Below are 7,776 nucleotides of genomic sequence, written 5' to 3'. Positions count from 1 at the left end.
GCTGGTCCCTTACTGTGCACACAAGATTAATCCCACAGTAATGTGGCAGCACAAGAGTATGACATTTATTTGATGCTCCATATTCCTACTGTAGTTAGGGAAACGAAAAGTTTCCAACACTGTTTTGGGAATTCAACCCAAGTATCAGCATCACTGGTGCACAAGTTTGTTTCACTATTAATCACAATTCAAATGTTCAATTTCTAGTTTTAACAAAACAAAACACAAACACAACTTTTAAGAAACTTAACGGTACAGATACATGGATTAGAATTTACAAGACTGAGGCTTACCAGCCTGTTATTTGCAATATTTTAACAGTTTGTGTGTACGGTCGAGAACAAAGGGCCTCAAATCAGTGAATGTTGGAAGACGGGTCTAGATAGGGGTGAGAGTGACCACGCCTCCTCTGTGCCAGATCCTGGACTCCCAGACAAACTCCTGGCTGAAGAAAGATCATGGCTTCTAGAAGTGAAGATATATGTTCAACGTGGTTTTTAATACTCAATAGTGTGACATTTTTTTTATTATATTTTTACTTTGCTCAACTGTCTCTTGTGTCTTATTCCGTTTCATTCCTTGTGTTTTACATGTTTTATCTTATTTGACCCATAGTAAAACACTTTGGTTAACCTAATGGTTATTGTCAAGGGCTATGCAAACAAAGTTATTATTCATCCCTGAATATTAGAATGCTAAACTCTCTTCAAAATATGGAGAACACTGAAGAGAGAGACAAATATAAGTGTGCAGAGTTTTATATAATTAGACTAGTCACTGCATCTTCCTCAGCACATAAAACACAGTTGTAAAAAGGCATGCACACATTCACACACACTTCCCCTACTCCCCACACACACACACGAACCTCGTGTTCCTGTATCACATCCGCATTTTCAGGAAATCATTTAAACAGTGGCTTTTAACGATCACAAATTGTACTCAATTGTTTTAAATTAACATGTCTGAACAAGATTGTTTTGTCCTTGTTTTTATGGGTTACATATTTTTAAAATAACTAGAAAAATAAATTCTATGTCAGGAGAGTGGTGAGTAAAGTTTGGGACTGTCCTGAAAGAGTGCAATCATTTTTGGGGCATTGGACTCTTGAAGTCAGAACCATTACGACTTCCCAAGAAGAAAGCAGAAGTAAACAAGAACAATAAATATACTTAAACAAAAAATGTAAGCATGACGAGTTCCCACAGAGCTGTATTAAAAAACCAAGTCATAAAACAAGTAATTAACTTACAACAAAAAAGGCTGACTTTTAATTAATCGACTGTTTATATTTTTGATGTTCTGCAATAAAAATGTTTATTTTTATCAGATGTTAGTGACTGACTCCTTTTAATTTAGATTCAATGTAGGAAACTGGCTAGTTGTATAAGTGAAGGGTTCAGTGTCTACAATTTGTAAATGGTTGCATAAGTAATCACTTCAACAACTTAAATTACACATCTGTAACGTAACATGTACAGTCAACCTTCTGGCCAACAAAGTTTCTTCCCTAGAGATCGGCACATCCAGATAAGCCAAGTTACTCATCTCCTATATGGCAACAAACAATACTGGGAAGCAGCTGAGCAGCGGCAGGAAGGATGAGAAGGTCAAACATTCTTCCTCTGGTTATTTGCACACAGTGTCTTTGTGGGAAGATTTAGGAAAGCTCCACACCAAAAAAAAAAAAAAAAAAGGGGTGCGGCCAACGTCAGCTTCCCTCCTGTGAAAGAGCAGGAGAAAACTGATGTTAACTCACTCTGGAGCAACTCACTCACTCAGTGACTTTCATACACATGTATCTTACTAGGAATACATTTCTAATGAAAAAACACATCAAGTGAAGAAAGCAGTTCCCAAACGTTTTGTCATCTTTTAAGGTGGGAGCTGCTGTTTTCCTTTAATATACTGTATCCAGATGGCTGGATGCCAGGAGTCACTACACTTGAACAGAACTAGTAGAAGATCTGTTAGTGGAAAACTGCCAGATGCTGGCAGGGAAAGCATACATGGAACGACATAACCAAGTGGCGGGCATAGTGTACAGAAACATCTGGATATATGGACTGGAAGCCCTGAGATCAAAATGGGGAACACCCCCAAAAGTGGTGGAGAATGACCGAGCTAAGATCCTGTGGGACTTCCAGATCCAGACAGACAAAATGGTAATGGCAAACCAACCGGACATTGTGGTGGTGGATAAAGAACAGAGGAAAGCCGTTGTGGTGGATGTAGCAATACCAAGTGATTACAACATCAGGAAAAAGGAGCATGAGAAATTGGAGAAATACCAGGGCCTCAGGGAGGAACTGGAAAAGACCTGGAAGGTGAAGACCACAGTGGTGCCTGTGGTCATCAGGGCAGTCACCCCCAAACTGGAGCAGTGGATAAACGGATCCCAAGGACAACATCAGACATCTCAGTCCAGAAATGTGCAGTTCTAGGCACAGCTAAGATACTGCAGAACCCTCAAGCTCTCAGGCCTCTGGTAGAGGACCCGAGAGAGAGAGAGAGAGAGACCACCTGCGTAGGGTGAGAAGGGAATTTCTTTTTATATGTGGCGACACTAGATGGAGGCTCAGATTTTTTGGACTTTTAGCTTTAATAGGTTGCCCAGCAACACCACCCTGGGAATATTTCCTTTGGTTTAAGGCACACAGGTTTTGTTATGCATTTAATTTAAAGCATCTGAGACAGTTTCAAATGTATATAAAAAACATTATTCTTTTTAAAAATTCTCTTTTTAAAATCAGTTTCTTTTTAAGAATAGGACACGAAGGAAAACAAAGAAAATCAAATAGAAGAAAGTGCAGTAGCTGAGGTTACCGGCCAGAGGGGCGCTATAAGGTTGGCATCCGCCAAACACAGCAAACCAAGAAAAACCTTCAACACACCAGAAGAAACCTAACCCTAACAGTTAACCAATATAACAATCTTAAACCTAATAAGAAAAACAATATCAGCCCGACTAAAAGAACAAAAAGGGCCGTAAACAAAACGAGTAAAGAAATAGAAAATCAACAATAGACAAAGCAAATGAAAACATCAGGACCAGGCGTGGCCCGCTTGTCAGCCACAACAGGAGGTGAAATGGACGCCGATGCTTCACCACAAACACGGTCGATGAAGGCGGATTATGCCGCCGCAGTCCAACTTTTAAAACGATTGTGTAGAAGTTTGGGAGACGAACTCAGAGCAAAGCAGAGAAGATCAGAGAAGATCAGAGCAGCAATGGTCCAACTGTGGGGGGGACCTAGGAAAAATTAATTTAAGTCACCATTTTAAATAAAAACAAACTGGAGCTTAGATGAGCCTTAATTTACCTGCGGATCCAAACACACACTCGCAAAAGGAGGAACAGAAGGAGCGCAGCGCAGCGGCGTTTTACCTATAATCACAATTCAATTTAGATTTTCTGGCCAAGATCAGCTGAAGTGCAGGGAGAGAGAGAACACCTACCACCAGAACATTAGCGCAACATGCACCAGCCAGCGATTTGTTACTTTCCGCTGCCAGAGTCCACAGGACGCGAACCACACAGTGGGAGAGCAAAGACCACACATCCTTATGTACCACGCCCACCTTAACAACCGGAACTTCTCACCTGACAACCACCTGTGTGGGATGGACCTTACCACAGGGTCCGCCTTTCATTGGCTAATGCCCATTTTACGTCACAGCGCAGCTATCACGTGGGTTACTGGCTCACAAACTCATGCTAATGTACATTGTGTACATTTGTCAAAGTTTTTGCGTCAGGACTCGACAAAAAATGGTTCTCCACCGTCAGTGGGGTATCTGTACAGGTGATGTCAGGTATCTTGATCGTGTTTGTGGAACTAAAATTCACAGATTTCCAAAATCTGAATTGGAAAGCCTTGCTTGGATCAAAGCTTGTGCACAACCGCATTTGCAGCTCAACCGTCATAGGATCAATAAGAACAAAGTGTCTGCTGGCGTAAGTATTATTGCTTTGCTTTCTTTGTGTTTAGTGAATGAAAAAAATAAAGTCAATAATAAACACAGCCATTATGAAAACCTTTTAGCCAAGTACAGCATAATGGCAGTACCGATACAACTTCTACACCCTGAAGCCTGTCTGTTACAGCCTTACGTTAGCTGAACAGATCAATATGCAATGTGTACCGTATCTGACATACATTAAAGATTTTATTTCACCTGAAAAGGCTTTTTACTAAACTGTAATCGTGTTAGCCACACTAACTTTTACTAAACTGTAATCGTGTTAGCCACGCTAGCACCGAGTACCGTGTATCAGGCGTAGGCACATTCGAACCCTCAAAACCATGAATGTCCGACTCACCCAGCCTTGCAAGAACAACAGGCATCAGTGATCTTGTCCACAGCTATATTTATGCTGAGGGTCTGAGGATCTGCTGTTTTCCTCATAGACTGGTAGCATTTAGCTGCAACTCGCACAATGTTAGAGGCATCGCGTGGCTAAAACATCTTGATGTCGTCCAAAAAAGATGACATGAACTTGTTGGTTCCCTTGTCCATTGTCGTGGCTGATATTTTGTGAAAATCCGGCAGAAATGCTAAACTAATCGACTCAGAAATACTCTGCAGAGAGTCAGTCGAAATGAAAAATCCCATAGAACCTAAGCTCTGCGAGGAGGTTAATGTGAGACATGAAGTCACGTGGGACTTTCGAGGGGCGTTTCTGGGCGGAGCTTGGTAAGGTCCATTAGGTGTATTTCTATACCACTACATATATATACACACACAAATCACACACACACACACATATATATATATATATATATATATATATATATATATATATATATATATATATATATATATATATATATATACTGCTCAAAAAAATAAAGGGAACACTTCAGTGCTTACTTAAATGTTAAAGTGTTCCCTTTATTTTTTTGAGCAGTGATATATAGAGAGTTTGTTTTGGTAGTGGTAGCTTTTATGATTTGCTCGTTAGTTTGAAATTAATCAATTACTAGAGGGAACTTGGTCCACTGAACAACTGAAAAGCGGGAAAGTACCGTTAGACACCTGGGAATGCTGCCTATGTGAGTGAATGAGAGTACTTCTGAAGTATCTGTCAGACATCGGCCTGATGCCTGTGTGGTTTCTCCTCCAAGATGTATAATTTTCTCTGCAAGTTATAATCTCTCTTTACCCGACAAGACCTGCTGCTGCCTCTGGTCTAATGTCTCCTCACTGACTTTGCTCTTTTTATTGTGACAATATTTTAAAATGTGAAAGCAACAATGAGGAAATATGCAAAAAAACGAAAGACAGATAACTGGGTTTATTTTTAGCATTAAATAACCAACAAGGGGTGGAACATAGACATAGGTAGTAGAGTAGCCAAGCATTGTACCCAAAAGTAGCACTACATCAACATTTTTACTGAAGTCAAAGCTAAAAAGTAGCTTTTTCATTTAAGTAAGAGTGAAAAAGTATTAGGTAAAAAGACTACTGAAGAACTGAGTAACTGATCATACAATCAGATTTATTTTTGAATTATGTCAAACAGGTAAAATCTAACGTTATGTGCAAATTCTGGCATTTTAAGGACTAAAATAAAAAAATAAAACCTGCCAATAAACAAAATAACATTTAGGCAGAAGAAGCTCTGGAAGGACTAGTTCCAGTGGCAGCAATAAACTTTACATAAAGTAATACAGTAGATAATGTGTGTATTAAAACAGGGTGATGTACTTCCGGTGGTAATTTGTAGTGCTTAGTGTTTCTTATTGATCTCCAAATGACCAGGCAGGTTAAGCAGATAGAAAATAACATCATAAACATAAAGCTGGTGCAGAAACAACATATCTGTGTGTGTGTCTGCGTCTCACACATTTTGGGTTAAAATATGTTTGTTCTTTTTTCATTGAAGTTAATTGAATTGGATAGACTATCCAGAAGCTGCAACCAGAGTATCTTTAGTTGATAATAATCAAGTAAAAGTAAAAACCACAGTGCAGTAAAACTACTCCTAAAAGTATGTTTTTCTAAAAAGTTACTCAAGTAAATGTGACAGAGTACATCTAGGTATAGAGCAGGAGTGTCAAACTCCAGTCCTGCAGTTTTTAGATGTGCCACAGGTACAAAACACTGGAATAAAATGGCTTAATTTCCTCCTTCTTGTGTAGATCAGTTCTCCAGAGCCTTGCTAATGACCAAATTATGCTATTCAGGTGTGGTGCAGCAGAGGCACATCTAAAAATTGCAGGACAGCATCCTTTGAGGACTGGAGTTTGACAGAGCATAGGTGACAGCATTAGTAGTGATGTCATAAGCTTAGTGTGGTAACTGGGACTGATTAGTCATTTAGTTAACATTATATGCATGCAGCAGCAATTATTCTGAAGCTTTTAAACAGGATCAGTTATTCATATCAATCCTGTCATGATATACATGCAAGCTTTGCACTGATTGACTGAACAAGACTCTTCTTAGTGTCCATTATATTTAAGCAACAGCTGCTTTTGTGGGATCAAACAGCATGGAGTCAGTGCTCAGTGGAAACTGCACTGTTATTCCATTCAGAGTAAAAGGATCCACCCTTATGTTATTGTTGTCATATCAGTGGCTCCACTATAAGTGGGAAAGAGGGAGGTAACAGCTTTTGCAGAGCACAGATGGCTGTGTTTCAATAAACAATCTCTGATCTTTGTTGGCTGTTTGATCAGATGTGGGCAAGTCAAACAAATAGAAAGGAGAGTCAATCAAATCCAGATTTCTCCTGGTAGTGAGAGCAACAAAAAATGTTTTTGCTTTTAAATTGAGATAATGACCAGACACAAAAGTGCCATCAGGCAAAATTCGATGAAAGTATGGATCTGAAGTGAGCTGCAATTCATACACTATTGTGGATAGTATTGTGAATTGCTTACTCTGTTTTTACAGCAAAACGTTTTGACAGATTGTTTTAAAAGATCCTAATAAAATTTGTGTATTTTATTAGCAGTGGCGCAGGGATAGAGGGAGCGATCTCTATGCAGAGGCCCACCTGTCACAGGTTCCAGTCCTGGACAGTCCTCACCTTCACCACATCCTCCTCCTCTTTCATGACCCACTTTCCTGTCTGACCTCTGATAAATAAAGTTCACTAGAGATGGAGAAAACCTTAAAACAATTTGTATGTCTTAGAGAAGAGTAACTTATAACTGCCATTTTTGTACAGTCACACCACAGAACAAAGCATTGATAAAGGTTGGTAATGTTAAGAATACGCATGTTATTCTGACATTTTTATTTGGAAATACAGCTTGTGGAACATTGGTATAACTAACTCCTGCTACCAGTGTGTGACCGAGCTTCTCTATGAACCTCCTTCTCTTACTTTGATGACACAACTGTGAAAGTCTGGATTTATTACTATAAATATAAGACATGCTAAGAAGATTTTAGAAAATGAAAAATGCTGTTTGTTCTAAGTGTGGTGGGATGGTGTTCCACTCTGCCCCACTCTGTGCACCGGGCACCGTTGATTGGTGGGCGGGGCGAATGGCTTTATAGTTGGGCGGACCGCTGCAGGGTGCCTGCGGCTTTGTTTCTCTCACTGTTGCTACGGTCGGCGGCTACATGTCGGCTTGTGGGTTTGGTCGACTCGTCTGCGATAGTAAGTGGCAGTTTTGCTATCCGTGGCTAAGATCATGGTTGGTTTTTGGGTGCTACACCTGTCGTGCGTTTCTGCAGTGTTGCTCTGATGGCGTTGCCTGCTGTGGCGGGCGGCTTCCGTCCTGTCCTCACCTGCTGACCCGCTTCCTCCCGGGTTAG

The sequence above is a fragment of the Poecilia reticulata genome, chromosome 21 (assembly GCF_904066995.2).
Source record: "Poecilia reticulata chromosome 21, P_reticulata-male-v2, whole genome shotgun sequence".
NCBI classification, from domain to species: Eukaryota; Metazoa; Chordata; class Actinopteri; order Cyprinodontiformes; family Poeciliidae; genus Poecilia; species Poecilia reticulata.
This window is presented reverse-complemented; position numbering follows the sequence as displayed.